The sequence below is a fragment of the Thunnus maccoyii genome, chromosome 16 (assembly GCF_910596095.1).
Source record: "Thunnus maccoyii chromosome 16, fThuMac1.1, whole genome shotgun sequence".
Classification (NCBI taxonomy): Eukaryota; Metazoa; Chordata; class Actinopteri; order Scombriformes; family Scombridae; genus Thunnus; species Thunnus maccoyii.
Window position 1 is genome coordinate 24,308,627 of NC_056548.1, and position 18,737 is coordinate 24,327,363.

Here is an 18,737-nt window from a genome sequence, read left to right on the forward strand (position 1 = left end):
TGGATTATTAAGATAAAGAGTAAAAGGTAAATTAGCCACAGCTTGTCCCACTGATCTGTTTGTGAATGTCAGAGACACAGAATGGTGAGCTGCAGCCTCTCAGATCTAGTCATAAGTTCAGGAACTGAATGACAAATGATACAAGTTTTTGGAATCATTTTAACATTTGTTTGAGTGTTGCTGTGGCATATTTATATTACTATGATTATGAGGGACAAAAATGTCCCTACCAAAGATAAAAGCAAATCTAAACCCTTGATCAAAAGCCTCAATATTAGTCAAGAGCATCATTGCTAAAACAGGCACAAGAAAGATCAGTCATGGCCACAATGAAGTATCTGAAACTACAGTGACTCAACGCCAGAGTATTGAGTTTCAAGCTTTGCTGTTACTTATTCCATGAAGAGGGAGCAACATAATGTGAGGGCAGACTTTCTAAGCTCAGGATTTGCTGATGAAATATGAATCCAGTCTGCAGAATATGTTTGAGTAAATGATGCTATCTTCTTGCGAGGGGGCAAGGCTACATTTTGATTAAGAGTGCAGTGATGTGTAGTATAAGCTACACATCAAAATGCAGAGCGAGGATAATGCACATGCCAAAAAAGCATAATTGGCAATGTTCAGTGTGTATGTAGCAGTAGTTGTTAAAGGTGATCCATGAAGTTTTCTCATTCACAAGCATGAGTGAGGAGAGCAGAAGCGAGACTCTGAAACATCTTTTGAAATATTGATTCTATTATGTAAACCACACAAAAAAGAACAATAAGAGAGGCTTTTAAAAAAAAATCCTAAGGTGTTTGTGTTTGTCAGTCTTGTTCTTTTATTAATATTAACATGCCACACGCTAATGTATTCACAAGAGGAATCTTTAAACCACTAACATATACCATTGTCTTTCATCTATGGCGGATCAGCTGCTTCTTCTTGTTTTGTTATCTGTGTGCCCTCAGGCCCTGACAGTCTTTCATCTCATAACAATGAAGCGCACACTGAATCTCGTGATGTTAATTTTTGCTGATTGCTTGCTTGGGAACATTCAAACTTGTTACCCCATGTGTTATTTGTTATTTATGTAAATGACTTCATTATTAGATTATTTTCCTGCCAATGTCAAGTATTGAAGACAGACAGAGAAAATGAATTTTAGTGATTATACTGATTCCCATGATGAAGAAGGACATATTAATCCAGATTGAAGATGATCTTATTCGAATGTTATCCTTAAATCAATTAAGTGTAAGTTATATTCTTAATATTGAGACCATCATATGAGTGTGATTCTAAAATATATTTATACTTTTCTTCTGTTGCATCAGTTACAACTGATAGAACAACATGTCCTAGATAATTGTTATTTTGAACTCTTAAAGCTGGAATATTAAATTGCATAAAATTTAATGTTCCACATCTTCTTGTGTGAGAGCCAATCATGTATCACGACCATGTGGGAGACTCGCAAGCTGTGCTCTGATATATGCTGTACGTACAATCAGACAGCCCTGAGAACCACACAATCCCTTGTAGAGAAAGTAAGGCTGTGCACATTCAGCAGCTAGGCAACTGTAAACACACACGTACGCACACACTCACTGTGTTGACTAGATTGTGACAGAAAATTGTTATTACAGTTATGCAAGGCTGCTGCCAATAAATAAAAATCTGACCTCGGAAAGCTTCTTTATATCTTATTGAATATGTGACTTGGTTTTCTCAATATGATGTTCACTGACACAGGGCTGTCGGTGCAGTGTTTCCAACAAAAGTCGGCCGTATACTGAGCCACTGTCAAATTTCATGAGTCATTTGCATATAGATAGCACAATCAAAGATCTGCAGTGACATGAGAGTTTGAATTTTCAGATTGCTTAAGTGTCAAAGTGATGATTGGATGAAAACTGATGATTAACAGCTACAGGTTCAATCAGTTGCCTGTATGATAACGAGCAATAATAATAAATACCAGAGAAGTGAAAGGGAAGGACAAATGGGTCACCGCTATTGGTATTCAGAGCCGAGGAATAAGATCTTTAAGCACAAAGATGCCCTAACATCCTTCCAGACAAATTGTGTGTTTATGTTGTATAGGCTAAGCTATTAGTTCAAAGCGTGTGCATACATCCCTGAGCTTTGTACTCACTCACTGCATGAAGGCTGGGGTCCCAGCACAGTGCCTGCATGCTCTGCATCTCAATAATACCATTAGCATTCAAGGTCTGTAGATTCTGCTGGACCACAAATACAGACAAACTAACTGTGAGCTTGATTAGATAAATGCAGTTAAGATATTTGTTTACTTGCATGCATCTTTCTTCTGATAAGTTTTTCTTCTATATAGAATGAATAAAGTGATTAAGCTTTGACATTGTAGAAGCGCTGCATTATCTTTATTTTACCACTGTGGTGCTGAAAAGTGGTGCCGCCTTGCTGAAAATTGGGTGTAACAATTCTCCTTTGCACCAGGTGGCAGTATTAGCAAAGGGATTCTTCTCATGGTACCCACCTAACAATTCTTTAATGTTGGTGATCATTTCCAGGAAAGTACATTCACCATTTCTTCTGCTCACTCATGTTTCACTGCAAATGGAGGCACATATTCTTTCTCATTCTAAATTCATAAAAATCAAACCCAAGATGGAGGTTTTGCAGGTGTAACTCCCAAAATGTTATCATTAAACATTCTTTACATATAATATCACCTCTCATCCCTCTGCCACATAGATACAAGCCAGCCTGCAGGTGGAGAATGAAAGGAACACATTTCTTAGACCTGAAACATCATTACACCCTGTAATCAAGATTGAGTTCTTGTTAGTGATTGAGTTCAGATTGAGTTCTTGTTAGAGATTGAGTTCAGATTGAGTTCTTGTTAGAGACTGCATTGGCCACAAATGCTCTTGAGAGCAACTCTGCGGCTCTTCCGACACAGTGTTGCCGGAGCCTTTGTGAAAGGTCAGGTAAGCAGCTGTGACATTGTTCTACTCACCAAATGTCACGATGTCCCAGGGGTCGATGTGACTGACAAGGGACCTTATCTGGTGGGATAACACCACTGCTGGTGGAGGACTGCGTAAGGGTTGCTGGTGGTTGGTAGGAGATAACAGGTGGTGGAGTGGTTAGTACTAAACGTGGTCTCCAGTACACTATCATTAAACTAGCACACTGGTTTGCCAATATACTTGTTCAGTTCTAGTTTTTTTTTTAATAAAGTCAAACTTGTTTTTTTGTAAGAAAATATCAACAATAATAATTCAATTTTTCAAAGATGATAATACCGTTTAAGCTTCAAGCCTCTGTGTGGGTGTTTCCCGTGGCAGCGATACTGACATCTGAGAGCCGGTGCTGCTAAGAGATGAGCTGTCAACTTCAGTGATGTGCTACAAACTGGATACTGTTTAGCATACTAATGTTGATGCAAGGCATTTTTGTCCCTTTTTTCAGCAAGCCCACGCAGGGTTCGCTAACCATTAGTGATTTAAAGCTGTCTGTCCTCTTTTAACATGCAACATTTGGCAGGACTCACTGTGTTATTAAGAGTGTATGCCAAGTGTGTATTTAATGATAACAAGCTAATTGGCTTCCATTTGGACAGTGGAGGCTAGTTAGCTTGCTAACGTTAACACTGATTTTCACTAGACGTTATATTTTTATTTCAACACCTGGTAGTTAATGTATTCATCCCACTTTATACAAATAATTGTATTTAGCAAGTGTTGGCTGTGCAGTTGTGGTGACCGTAGATGACCAGACTTTCAAAATTTAAGGCAACGACTACGGCTAGTCCTGAAACCTCAGCACTTCATAAGTTACCCAGTGTTTTGTATCACAACCTCAGAGTAACATATGGAGACATGGAGATTTGAAATATGACCAAATAAATGCAGAAGTCAAAATAAAAACCAAATATACTGATTTCTGAGCAAACCTTACTTTTTAATTTCAGTTCAATTTTATTGTTCATTCAAACTCATCCACCACCAGAATTAATCTTCATACAGAAACAAGCTCTAAAAGCTGCAATAAAATGTGATTTTGGTCAGACATTAACTTTTTATTCAGTGTAATGTAATCCAAAGAGTCATCCCCAAAGGAGCTGCTGCTGCTGCTGCTGCTGCTGCTGCTAAGGATTTCATTATTATGGGTTTGAATGGAGAGTTTTAATGGACTCTGGTCCCAGTGCATTTTTAGAGGGTTTTAATTCCTAGAAATCATACAATTCTGGGTGAACTTGAAAGTTTAAAAGCTTTAAAAAATAATTCATAACAGCAAATATAAAAGTTGGCAGCTTCAATTAAAAGATTAACAGTAAGTGTACTAGCCTTTGAAATCCTTCGTTGAACCCATTAATGAAGCCTTAAGTCATCTAGAGGTGGATCACCAGCGTGTCCCTCCCCTCCTTCTCTGCCTTCAACTTGTCTCTTCAGACATGCAGTAGCTGTCGACCCTTTGTGCTAATTCTGTTTCCTCTCGCCTGTAGTTTAACTATCAAAAACAATGTTCCAGTACACGTGACTCCCCTTTTCTCTCCCTGTGTACTCTCTTGACACATTCAGTAGTTTGCATTTAAATCATGTCTGAATCAGGACTGAATACCTGATGAGTATGTTAAAAAAATAAAAGTGGAAACAGGAAATTAGAGAGAAATATAAACTCTTTTGGTGTAAAAGCACATCTTTTTAAATCTTCAGTGAAGCACTACTCTAAGAATCTATTTTGTCTTCTTCAATAAACCTGTCATCAATTTAAAGAAGTTCTTTAAGCTTTGGTTGTATGGCTCCCTTCTACCCTCCGGGCATTTAATTAATACAAAGCTGTTGGGAGGTACAGAGTATTTTATTAGGTCATGTGTTCACTCTGTGTGATATTAATGAGGATAGCTGCAAGGCTAAAGGGGCTTTCACTTTCTTTGACTCCATCCCGTAAATCAGGATGGTAGACTTTAAGTCTGTTTTTTTAAGCCAAAGGTCTCCAACGTTTCCATTTTTCCATTTCAGGCCATTTGTTAACCCCAATTTACTTATCAGTTTAAAATATCAGACATGTGACAATGTGTTCTTATGATCAGAATTTTAAAGCAGTGTTAATGAATTATTTGGCTACTTGGGGGACAGTGGAACAAACTATAAACGCAATTGTCAAACAGCTATCTATTTACGCACCCAGCAGACACGGAACAGCATTAGCATTTGTTTGGAGTCATGTGTCTGATGAGCTTAAAGATGATAAAATGTTCAGGGGAGCTGAGGGGAACTGCAAATTTGGATATTTCTCTATGGGTTTTTACACTCCCTTTCACATTACGCACAGTAGTCTGTCCAATTGTTATATTAATATATGAAAGTACTTATTAGCGAAGCTTTAATTATATTATTGTTTAAATTTTGATTTTAGGTACATTGTGAGATAATGTCACTTCCAGATCAAGCAGTCTATCAGAGAGATGCTTACTTGTAATAGAAGCTGATGAGCACACAGCTGGTATTTAGTAAAATTAGTTTCAGTTAGTTATGTTCAAGATGTAAATATAAGCTAGAAAATGAGCCACTGCAGCCACACTGTCTTCACTCACTCTCACTTATTTCAGGTTTATGTCCAGATTTGAAATATTTTATGAGAGATCATAGCAGTATTATTGAATGTTTTGCCCCTGTCCCGGGGATAGTGATGACATCTGTCCTCGCCAACCTCAAATGCATCCACTGGCTTGGCTGAAACTTTAAATTAGAATTGACTTGCTGTACCTTGTAGCACTAGTGCTTCCATGCTGCACTGTAACCACTCTCCATGGAAATTGTTTTTCATCTCCCTTTATTTATCATCAGTCATTTTGGCAACATTGCCATTTCTCTGGAGCGTGATGCTAGCTTGGAAGGCAGCCATTTCTTGTGTCTACAAATGCAAGTAGAAGCTAAAGTTAAGAAACAACCGATTCCATGGGAACCACAATATAAAAAGAATATGTAAGTAAAACATCTATTTGAAGATGGGTACATACAAATATGAGAATTTTTTCTCATATTTTCTTATATTGTTACAAGTTAAACATTCCCCTGTAGGCCAGCTTGTGGGGCTTTCAATCAGAGAACTAAACATCAAATATTACTGAAATGGAAGACCAGCAAAGTGATCCACTGATATTTTAAATGAACCCATTTAAAATATATGAATGGCTTCCTGTTTATAGCAATTCATTAGTGTTCATGAACAAACAAAATAGCTCCAACATACAGCGAAAGACAACATAACTTCCTTCATGACAGGATAAAATGACTTGAAACCTCTCTACTCAGACTTCTGTTTACCATAAACAGTTTTAAAAATAGCTTTAATTAACAAATTATCAAATTAACTTAATCAGAGATGATGAACATTTTCCATAATCAGAGTTCTGGTTCCTGTACCTGGTGATAGAACAGTAATTGCTCAGCTTGAGTTCCCCAGACAGTATCTCTAGATGCCTTCGATAAATTAATACTTGCCACTAATACAAAACATCCTAGCTATTCTACACTCTCAATGCCAAGCTCATTATGGAGCTCCTTTCAACAGTAGGTCCTGTCCTGTTCACTCTCATTAACACTTCTCTCTCTGCTGCTGTGCCCTCAGCCTTTTAAAGGAGCAAAGATTAAAACCCTGCTCATACTTGTTCCTGAAATCCCTAACAATCACGGGCCAATTTCAAATCTCCTCTTCATCTCTAATCCCTGGAAGATACCCACTTAACTGATGATCTGTCCAGCAAAAGAGGAACTTATGGGGGGAAACCAACCCAGTGTGGCACATGCGCACCAAGGTGTGGTAAAAGCAGCCTGATGTGTTTTTTTTTTTTTTTTTTTTTCTAGTCATTGCTTTCCACACAGGTTTGATATCAAATGGTTCAATTATCAATCAGGAATCATGAGGAGATCTATAGGGACACACACTGTCCTTGGTGCTGAAATGAATTCAGTGTTACCACAAAGATGCATTCTTTTATCTATTTGTTAGATTACACAACCTGCATGATCAAAGCATGTGGAATTGTATTTTTTGCTTGAATATATTTTTTGGTTTTCATAGTTTTCCACAATAAATAAGGACACAAAAAGTGAAACAACAGAAACAGAAAACATTATGTGGATTATTGCATTGGGTTGAAAAGCATATGTTTTTTGCAAGTGTAACAGAATATAATATGTACACACTTGTGTGTCCATCATATCACAAGTTCAATTTAATTTCAATTCAGTTTTTTTATTATAGTGTTAAATCATAACAAAAGTTATCCCAGGGCTCTTTTCACATAGAGCAGGTCAAGGCTGTCCTCTTTAAGTTAAATATATTGTTAAAGAGGGCCCCTCAAAAGACCCCTGCCCCCTCTCCCACCAGTATATCTGTCAAACCCTCTGAAAAAAAACTTGTTTATTGCCTTACATTGACTTTAAAATTATTATTTATTATTATTTTTATATTGCTTAACAAACTACACTGAACCTGTTTTTGCAGCCCTGTGCAAACATGATACAAGCTGTGATTTTTAACTTAGGTGTACCACAAGGTTCAGTATTAGGCACATATGTATATAGGAATTGAGAGGGTATCTTTGTCAAAGAGAGGGGGAGATTGAAATGTTGCTTCTTATGAGGGAAGCGTTCTGGATTTCTAAATTGGCCAAAAATGTTAAATGATGAACTAGATCACTTTAAAAAAAAATAAAAATATATTATTTATCCAAGGATATTGAGAGACGGAGAAGATTGGAGTATATTGTGTTTTGAAAAACAAGTTTGAAAAAATAAGGTTGAAAGGGGACAGAATTTGCTGCATTGTGTTGATGATCACAAACTTTTTCCCATTGAGGGGTTTGGATAAAAGATTGTATTGAATACTCTGATTTTTTTTAAAAATTGTATGTATATATTGTATGTATATACTCTAAGTCTAACCATGTCACTGACCTTCATGACTTCAGAGAGGTCAAATTTCAAAACCTAGAATGTGAACAGTTTAGAAAAACATTATAACCAATATATAAGTAACTGTTCAGTGAACATTTTAAAGCCTCTTTCCCTTTAGGAAAAAGGGACACAACCAAACTTCAATGAACACACGTTGCTTGGATCACCATAACAACACACAAGGAGGGTTTATGATTAAGCATCATAGCTTCTTTTGTTTGTAAGAACAGGAGCTATTGATATACTGACTAAGCGAGGCGCACCAAGCCCCACTTATACTGTACAATGGGTGGGACACCAACATTCTGGTGATCTTGCACTGAGGCTCACACTGGTCTACACCTTGATTTTTTTTCTTTTTTTTGTACAATAGAAATGTTTGTATGTCTTATGTAAAATATGCTATTTGTTGATACCTGCTGATGCCTCTATTGCTGTGCTTCCATCTTTTCTGAGGACCCTACCTCTGAGTTTGGCAGCGATTGTCATAGTGAGGTCACATGGGGAGTCATTGGCAGCTCCTGCCATCAGAGCTTGCCAGTCCTTTTCTCTCAGCCATCGGTACATGGTGCCAAACTGAGAAATGAAGCATGTTATCTGTAACTAATACAGTCCATCTCAGCACTAGGGGTATCACGCTCCCCTCCCTGCAGAGCCTATACAACAGGAGGTGCGTAAGCAGAGCTAAGAGAATAGTAAAGGAACTCCATCACCCTAATAACAGCTGCAATCAGGCAAACGCCTGTGCAGCCACCAAACACAGAGAGACTGAGGAAGAGTTTCTTTCTATAGGCTATCAGAGCCATGGACAATGAACAATAAACTCTTCAAAGACATTATACTCAAGGATTATTATTTTTTTATTGTTGTCTCTTCCATATGTATAAATTTGGTAAATATTAGCAGAGCTTTTATAATTTCTTGTACTTGTATTGTACACTGTCTCAGAGTTTAACGCAACAACATTTCACTATATGTCCTCGTATGCGTATGTGACAAATAAAATCTCTTGTCTTGACTCTGTTGGATTATATGACATTTCAGACTGGGCTGACAGCTGTACTCCATCCACAGGACAAAACGCTGCTGATCTACCAGACAGACCATCATTAGGAGTGTGAAGCTGAAGCCAGACCAGCTGTAAACTTTGATATTTTAATGAACAGATTAGGGTATGGCATTGCAGGACACTAAGCTTCTTGGTGACAAACCAAGGATGTTGAACCAGCTGCAGTCTCAGCTGGATATGCCATTGCATATTAAGTTTGGTTTTATATTGAAATATGATAAAGTGTGATGCTTTTGACAGCGTGCATTTGAAATTGTGACCTAATCTGTATGCTTAAATGTAGATAGTCAAAATGTAAAATTAAGTTAAATAATTTGTTCTCATTTACTCTTTGATTTAAAGCAGAATCTTCCAAAAGCACTCCCATGAGTTAATTCAGCTTTTCATAGCAGATTTGAAGCATTCTTTTGTCCGCAAGTCTCCACTTTCTCAGAGTCAGCTGCACCAACAGAAGTAATATCTCCATGGTGAACAGTCATATCCTCCAGGCATGCAGTTGACAAAACTGCAAATCAGTGGGTGTCAGTTTATTTACAAAACAAATCAAAGTTTAAGCTTCAAGTCAAATGGAGCTTCAAATCTTACAGTTTGTTTATGTGTGAGTTCTATAGACCGGTGCCTTGGGGAAGGCTACGCCATCCTCCATTATTCCTGTTTGTGTGGCTGCTATTCCAAGGCTAAGGACATGCTGGTGAAATCACACTAAATTTGGTCAAGTTCATAACTCCCACAGTAGCATGCTTTAAATTTTCTCCAACTCAGGAATGTGACAAGAGAAAACATTACCTAGAGTTAGAATGATGAGAAAATATTCAAGAATGTAATCAGTCCCTTGCTTGAGTCTTAGAAATAGTAGTAACAAGCCCCCTACTTATAAAACTATTATATCTGGTGCTGTACTGATTGCATGTATGACTTAATGACATGCTTACATGACTGCACTATACACTGGGAAGACTGATTTGGCTTACCAGCTCTTGTAAAGTGGGGTGGTGTCAGTTTTCATCTGTTGTTCAACATTCAACCTGCTGGGTGCTGGTTGATGCTTGGAGGTACAAGATATAGTATTTTTGCTGTAAGTAGCTTCCAAACAAATCAATTAAAGCTTGTAAAAGAAAAGGAGGCAATGTGCTTTAAATGACCAGAATTTCCTCCATTGAGACCGTAAGACAGTGTATGTCTTGAACATTATGATGCATTTTCCCATTAATGGTTGTTTTGACCATGTACTGTATGTGTTATGTATACACACGGGTAAACCCATAGGTTAAATTGTGTTGATTTAAATTTTGTCACTTTCAAAAAGGGAAAAACATTGTAAAAGTCTTTATTTTATGTTATTCTTATCTTTATATGTGTATTTTATGAGGGAACTTAGAGACATTAGACCCACAGAGCAAATATGTTAGTCATGTCTGCCATCAGGTAAAACATGTATGTTAACAAATACTGTAATACTAATATGGGTTCAGAGCTTGAATGAGATCATCTTGAGGTATCTCAAATTCTATATAGATGGTTGTAAATGGCCTATGACAATATCCAGTAACCTCTGGATTAATTAGTGTGGCATTTACCTGATAACTTGAATTTTAACTTGATATCACCTGAAATTGCTTTTTAAAAAAAGTCTTTTATGACTAAAATGATTTTGGTAACTTCATAGACCATCAGATTAGACACCTTTTGATGTCACTCCAGACCTGATGTCCTTTGGAATGATGATGAAAAATGTTGTGATCTCCACTTTGAAGAAATCTTCAAATTAAAATGTAATATTATAAAACTGAAGTCAGCATGCATTAATTCAAGCCCACTGCATATGTAAAACTTGCCATTTATTGGTTAAATAGAATCCACTCAGCTAATGGGCAAAAGTCACATTTTATAAATAGAGCATTTTCATTGGCTGAGACCATTAAATATTTTATGTACATCACAATGAATAATGGTTATGAGCGGGTTAAATGCTTTTAATAAAACTGTAATTTTATAAGAACAGTAAGAGTACCAGTGTACTAATGTTAATGCCGGCATATATAACTTTTATTGATTAATTAATTACAAATTATTTATTGATATGCAAAGATGTGAATGACAAATATGACATCTTTATATCGCAGACAGACATTACAGGAATGCATTTGCAATTACATTTACACATGATTTCAATTTGCAATTCATCAGAAAAACAAAGTCAGGGTGTACGCATTAAAGCAGATTGTCTTTTCATGTGAGGATAGTTTGTGAAAATCTGAACTCTGCCATTCTGTCATTTTCTCTGTGGTGTGAGAGGCTGCAGCTGTGCTTTCCACCACATCTGTTGCTGTTCTCCTCTACAATAAGCAGAGAAAAGGAAAAAAAGAATTCAGAGAAAGAAAGATTTCAGTAGAGAACAGTGCTTTTAATCTTCATATGCTGTATTTAAGGGAACTACCACATACACCACCCTGATGAAGGGAAGATAGCTGATAAAGACTGTTGAATAAAACATGGCGTACTGGAGAAGAGTTGTGCAACATGTTTTAATTTTGAAAGATAAAAAAGTAAAATAAATCTAGATTTTGTTCAGAAACCATAGAAAAAAAATGTGGGTAATCAATAAGTACTGGGCATATGACGTGTATTTCTACTGCAGCTGTGGTCAGCAGAAAATGATGTCTACATACACAAAGATACATACAATGAAAGTCTGCAGAGAATTTACCTGTGAGGAGTGAGAAGAGCTGTGGCTTCACTTCACTGACAAACTCATGCATGGTTAAACTCTCACCGGAAGGACTGGTAACATTGGGGATTTTATATACTGTACAGTAGATGATGAGGATGCAGATATTACAACAGAGCTCTAGTCAACATCCTCTCTGTGCTGACATAGCAGTCTCATCTGTCATGCATATGTCTCCCTCCTCCTGCATCCACGCAGCCACAGCCCATGGCCAGCAGCTGACTAATGAACAGGACGTAGGACAGGAGCTCAGAAATTCTTACTGGCTGACAAGTTATGGCAACTTTGCAGCTACATAAAAAATGTCCGAGAATCCACACCTGGCAGCATTGCTGAGGTCCAGTGGAGAAGTAGTTGTATATCAGTACAGCAAGCTCAAAATGAGATTCCTGTTCTGTCCTGCAGCTTTGCTGTCCAGGATTAGGTATTACGTCCATATTAGATGATTCCACACCTCAGGATTTATGTCCATTGCTAACTTTCAGTATTCAACGGGTACACAGGAAATAGTACCCATTACTGTATGTAGGATGGAGAAAAGAAAGAGTGTGGAGGTTGGGGTAGTGGATGGGTGTCTAGCACATAAACTTTCATGTACGAGACTAGAATTCATGGTTTAAACAATTATTGTTCATTTTACCATGATCTTTTCAAACCTCAATGAAGTGCTGTACTTGCCCAACACCACTTTACCCATAGTTTATTTGCCAAAACCACAATCTTTCCCCAACCTTAACCACACTGCAGTTGCCATGTGCAGGTATTGCAGAAAGATATTTTTTTTATGTGATTACGCAATTCTATTGCCAGACAAGAATACTGATATTGAACGATTCTTCAAAACCCCATGGATGTTTTTTACATTTCATTCCAACATTTTTAAGACTTGTGAGTTCTAGGTATTGACTGAAAGAATGGGATTGCAGATATAAGTTGCCAACGTTAAATTCCTTTCCAGGCTGGGGATCTCACACAACTGAAAGGAGCTCAGAATATACCTGCTGCTGCTTTGCATTTAGAGGAGCCAGTTGAGGTGGTTTTGGTGTCTGATTAGGATGCCTACTGGACACTTCCTGGACATGCCTGAGGGTATTCTGAGTCTGTCCAATGGAAGGATGGCCCAGGGCAGACCCAGAACATGGAGGGATTACATATCCTATCTGGTCTGGGAATATTTAAGGATCCCCCAGGAGGAGCAAGAGGATGTGGGTGGTGAGAGGCACATTGTGGCTACCTTTAGGGCTAACTTTTAAAGACATGAAAAATTCTCTTAAGATTACCAGTCCATACTTTTAGCAACACAGCCACTTTCTTTGGAGGAGTCAGACCTCCAAGATTATGGCCAAGGAGTTTGCTTCTTCATGTCAATATGTGTTCTATATCTTTCCATATGCACTATTGCATTCAGCAGGATCAGAAATTGAGCCAATGACCTGCCAGAGGCCTAAAGGTCATCACCAATGAACTGAAAAGCATGTGCTTAGACTCAGTTATCTCAGACAGCAACAGGGATCCTGAGCTCCTAACATTTGTGACATTAACACTATAACCAGAATGATGAAAATAAATGATGAAAAAGTACAAAAGTAAAACTGACATTATATATATAAAAAAAGTACAGACTAGTGAATGGGGATTTTTCCCATAGTTGATTTTGTGCTTTGATATATTTCCTGATACTGACTTAAGCCTGAAAGATTTTCTCTTATCTTTGTTTTTGGCTCAAACACAGGCACAGTGCTTTTTCATTCTGGGCTTCCATAGACAACTTGACTTATAGAGTGTGTATGCAAGTTTGTATTCTAATTTAGTAGTAGAGAAAGTCACTTCAGTATTGTCAAGGTTTTGCAAGCATGCTGTTTTTGCTGTACTTATCCCCTGCTTGCAGTAAATCAATAAATCCACTCCTATTGTTTGTACAAGTGACCAGATAAATGCACACCTCAAATGTGGCTGGCTGGTGTGTTTATCAGTGTACAGAAAGAAAGTAGCCCTGTTTGCTCTATTTAGTGGCTTGTTATAAAGCTGTTCAAGAGTATGCCAAAATCATTTCATTGACTAAAGCTTGTTTCTGCTTGAGTGTCCATTTCAGTCTAAGTGAATCACTAATATCACTACTGTAGTAATTGGCTTCAATTTAGTCACCCTATATACTGTATATGTAGAACATGTGTCTAGGTAATAAGAGCACACAGCTAATGAAAAATGGAAACCAGAAAAGGATACATCTTCTGGAGAACACATATATGTGCCCAGTCCCTTGAAAGTTCCAGTAGAGACATTTAAAACTATTTACATGTCCTGACATGTGTGAGTTATTGAAATGGCAGAAATAGCTGAAGTTGAAACTCATAAGTTGTACCTGAAATTTAAACACTGAAAGTAGTTGAAGTTGGAGGTGAAATAGAAGCAATATCAGAAGTTAAAGGGTAGGTTCACAATTTTTCAAGTCTGTCTTAAAACATTAGTATGAACACTGAAAGAGGTTTTGCTAACAGTAATAATTCCTCCTACTAATACTGGTAACTAAAAGATCCCCTCCAGTGCTTTCAATGTAAGTGATGGGGGTCAACTGACTGTTGTTTGAGGACAGACCTGAAAAATTGCGAACCTATCCTTTAAAGCAACTTTTTACAAGGAAGTTCTGAAAGTGTATGTTTTTGAATTAAGTTGACGTGTGAGTTAACATAAGTAGTAAGTATTTAAGTGAAAGTGCTTAAAGAAGAGTCAGTGGAGGTGTTAATACTGCAAAGAGTGGAAATGTCAGTTGAAGTTTATGTGCTGAAAGGAGTTAGTGATGGTTCAAGCGTGAACTCAAGTGTAAAACTGTAAGAAGATAGTGCCAGTTAAGGTGCAAGTCATGAAAGAAATGTGAGCTAAATGGAGATGAAGTTTCAGTTAATATATAAGTGATGAAAGAAGATAAAGAGTCTGAAAGGAGCTGAAGTGTCAGTTGATGTAAAAGCCCTTAAAGCATTTTAATTGTCAGCTAAAGTGCAAACACTTAAATGAGATGAAGTGGTAATTAAACTGCAAGCACAAAAAGGTTCATATTTGTCTTGGTATAAGGCACACAGTAAATGCAAAAATAAACGTAATAATAAAACACTAATTTTACCTGTTATCAACTTAAGACTACTGAAAGCTAGGATAAATAAGTAAGAGCATAGATTTTAGAGAAAGAGTCTGAACTGTTTTCCCGCTCATCACTCTAAATTCAACAGATTATGTGCAGGTAAAGTAAAGGGAAGCCCACTTACTGAACAACACACCTGCCCATTCTGTCAGATAGTGGAGCGTTTGACACGTCTCCACCTCTGCTTCTGTTAATGTATGCTTCTTTCATCCAGAAGTGCCAGCCTCTTGAAGTTTTATTTAAGGTCATTCATTAATTGAGGTCATTCTAAAAGCAGTGATAACACTGACATACTGTACAAAGTGTGTGTGTGTGTGTGTGTGTGTGTGTGTGTGTGTGTGTGTGTGAGAATGGGGTAAATGTGAAGGAGACTATGACCATCGACTGTATAAAAATATGGACGTAGTTACCGTGACGTCACCCGTTGGTTTCTGAAGAGCAGTTTTGAAGCTGAAAGTGAGCCGCTCCAGCCATCGCCATTTTGGCAGTGCGTGACGCTGCCTAACTCCCAGCCAATCAAAAATGGGCAAAGAGGCGGGCCGAATGGCTGAAACAAGCCACCTAGCGGCTGGCGGACCTGTCACTCAAAGCAGCCATGTCCTTCCTTATGCATAACTTTACGGCTTAATAAAATTTAAACGAGTGAGTTATAAAAAAATTCACCCCCCCGTACAGTTGTCATGAAAGGGGAAATTAGCTATAGAGACCAAAACCATTTTTTGTTCCAGGCTTTTTTGTTCAAGTGGCCATTCGAGGAACTGCAGTTTTTGGCACTTCCGCATTGGCTTCATTTTAAAGCCCTGGAGGTTGCCGCCTGACTATGACAGGGGTGAACACAAATCATGGGTGTGTTGACTTTGCATCAACAAAATAATTTCCAAGTGTCGTTAAGTGTGCAATATAGGAGCAAGAGTGTTTTATAGGGTTTGATAAAATGGTGTGTGTGTGTGTGTGTGTGTGTGTGTGTGTGTGTGTGTGTGTGTGTGTGTGTAAAGTAAAGGATGCCTCCCTCTGCTGCTGGGTAAAATCACATTTAAAATCACAGTTAGAGAGCAAGACCTGACTTCCAGCTGTGTTGAACTGTAATTGCCACCTGGATTTAGAGATTTGTCACTTGGCGCGGGCCTCTAAAGAAAGCGGGAAGCATCTAAATCAGTGGTCCACAAGCTGGGGGTTAAGACCTCCCGCAGTGTCGCAAAATAAGCGAGAGGGGTCGTGAGATGAGTAATGGTAGAGGAAAAGAAGATCATATTTCTGCTACAGTAATTTTTCCAGTATTGGTTTTTGCTTTTTGCTGGTAAAGCCCTAAATCATTTTAAGCCTCCTGAAATTGAAAGAGTCATTAGAAGGTGAATCATTGCTCACCACTTGTAGGCGTATTCAGCCTGTCATTTTAGGTCATGAGTAGAGGTTGCTTCATTTTAAGGAGTTAGAAGTCAAAAAGGTTGGGAGCCACTGCTAAATAATATGAAGGAAGACACAACTCATCCAACAGAGAAACCGTTTTTGCTACCAGAAATTATAGCTCTGTTGTTACATATGAACCATGTAACCTCACTATTTGTTTTCATGTTTTTCAGTGAATACCTGAAGGAAAAAAAATTGTTGTTAATGTATGTTTTTCTGAAAGCATACATATTTTCTTGGCTTTTAGCCATTTAGTGGTGTGGATCTAGGAATGGTAATGTTGATTGGTCGATAAGTACTTTGGCTGAAATATCTCACTTTGGTGATCCCCTAATTTGTTCTCTTTTCCTTAATGTTTTTGGTTTTGAGGGATATAGCTAAACAAATATGACCTGGTTGAAAGCTAGCAAACAGCTAGTTCGCTCAGAAAAATACCTAAATTCATGTAAGCAGACCAGAAGTTCTATGGCAATGTCCTGGTAAGTAGCTAATGTTAGTTTAGCAATACTAAATAATTAGACATTGATGTGTCTGATATTAATCTTCTTTTTTAAATAGCAAACATTTAAACCTGCTATTATCTTGCTGTCTTTATGGCTTATCTAGTGCTGTAAATGGTTAGCTAAACTAGATAATGTAATATTTGCAGGTAAAAAATGGACCAGGGTAGCATTTGGCTAGTGTTAAGCATGGATGTCTGAAGTTAAAATGGAATTTCATTTTTACTACCACCAGCAAATACCAGGTTTGCACTTAAATATCACAAAAGTCATTAGGATACATCTGGGAATAATGTGGCTGGTGTTTAACATATACTCTCATTTATGCTGAGCAAAACAGAAATGTAGGATTGACAGAAAATGAATCATTTGATACACTTGATTCAGTGTCAGTTATGATAATGTTTATTCAACATTAAACATTAAGATCACTTTTAATTTGGTTTAATGGCATAAATCTAGATTCAATACTTCTGCTTTACAATCAGTTACTGTTTATTCAATTGTACTTTGCTATCTAGATTGCTATACAATTTAGTATAGACATACCTGCCCAAAGGATGAATGCCAATGAGTTTGGTGATTCCTTGACTTTCCATCTAGTGCTGCCATGAGGTGGAACTTTTATCTTATCCAGTAAAATATTTCAACATGGTCTTGATGGATTGGCCCAATATTTTGCACAGACATTCATAGTGCCCAGCTATAGGAGAGGGCCTATAATTATATATATATATATAATTATATATAATATATTGGATAAATGAGTCAGATGCAATCAGAATGGAAATTGATGTTGCGCAATCTTACTTTTGCTCCTCTCTGTCTGGACGAAAGAAGCACAGGCACGGGACAAAAGTGACAGTCAGATGAATTGACCACAAAACGGGTAAGTACTTAATATTTCTGGCATATTATGCTCATTAATGACTCAGTTAGTCCTCCAAGCAAATGATCATGTTACTGTCAAAACAATTTATCATGTTAAATGTTGCAATTGTATGAAATTGGTCCAATGCATCAAACTCACCTTAGTGCATAATCACCATTTTCTCTAATGAATAACATTGGGTTGGAATTTAAGATATTTAAACCATTACAAATCCTTACCAATCATTTGCGCTCCATCTCCAATTTATGCGTAGTCCTCTCTTTTTTATTAACAGCAAGAACAGTTGAAGCAAAGATAATCAATTGAATAAATGGAACAGTAAGGCTTCACTCGAGGTAAGTTACTCCAGATAACTTTTTTTTACCATTAACCTATTAATATCAGTTGTATTGGCCCCAAGGTAATCAATTAAATAAAATTAACCAAGGGCATTTTCATTCAGTCAGCCTACATCAAAAATAATACAAAGTAGCCTTGAATGGATGGTGCACAAACATTTATTCATTGTTTTTTTTGTGTGTGTGTGTGTTTGTTTTCAAGTCACATCTGGACTGATGAGACCTCTGTTGGCCTTCCTCACCCTAACCCTGGACATTTCCTGCAAACATAGAGAGGAAAGAAATACATGTTTAATAATAAAAAAGTAATAAAAAAGTTACACCATGTCAATTTCATCCCTCCCCTGTCTCCGTCAACTTTACCCTGGCTAGCACCAAAGGTAGGCTCACATGATAAATTAAACCTTCACTGATACTTAGCCTACGGATAGGTCTAACAGATGATATACATTTACAATTTTCAACTAATAAGCATTACCTTAAAAACAGAAAACACCTCTGTTTTATATTTTTTACTTAGATTGAAAAATCAGTTTTTCTATTGTAACTGGCAAAACTGATCTGATCAGGCTGATTTTGGATGCGGACTCAATGGTGGAGTGTACCTCATGTGGACTTCACAGCATATCCCTGACTTCTCTGTTACAAGAGAAAAAGTCTGTGTTGCTACTGTCCCCCTGATACTTTTGTCCCAGCCCTCCCCTACCCTAATGACTTTGGTGATCCCCTG

The 18,737-nt window shown here is 37.4% G+C and overlaps 1 long non-coding RNA gene across 2 annotated transcripts; it reads left to right on the forward strand.

The window, feature by feature from the left end:
* The first annotated feature begins 16,541 nt into the window (after positions 1-16,541).
* On the forward strand, positions 16,542-18,288 carry LOC121881593. 2 transcript variants are annotated; one of them, XR_006091827.1, is made up of 4 exons: positions 16,542-16,756; positions 17,615-17,666; positions 17,944-18,004; positions 18,210-18,288. It is a non-coding gene; the product is annotated as an uncharacterized LOC121881593 (long non-coding RNA). The 2 variants fall into 2 exon arrangements; XR_006091828.1 differs by having other exon boundaries at positions 17,618-17,666.
* The last annotated feature ends 449 nt before the right edge of the window (positions 18,289-18,737 follow it).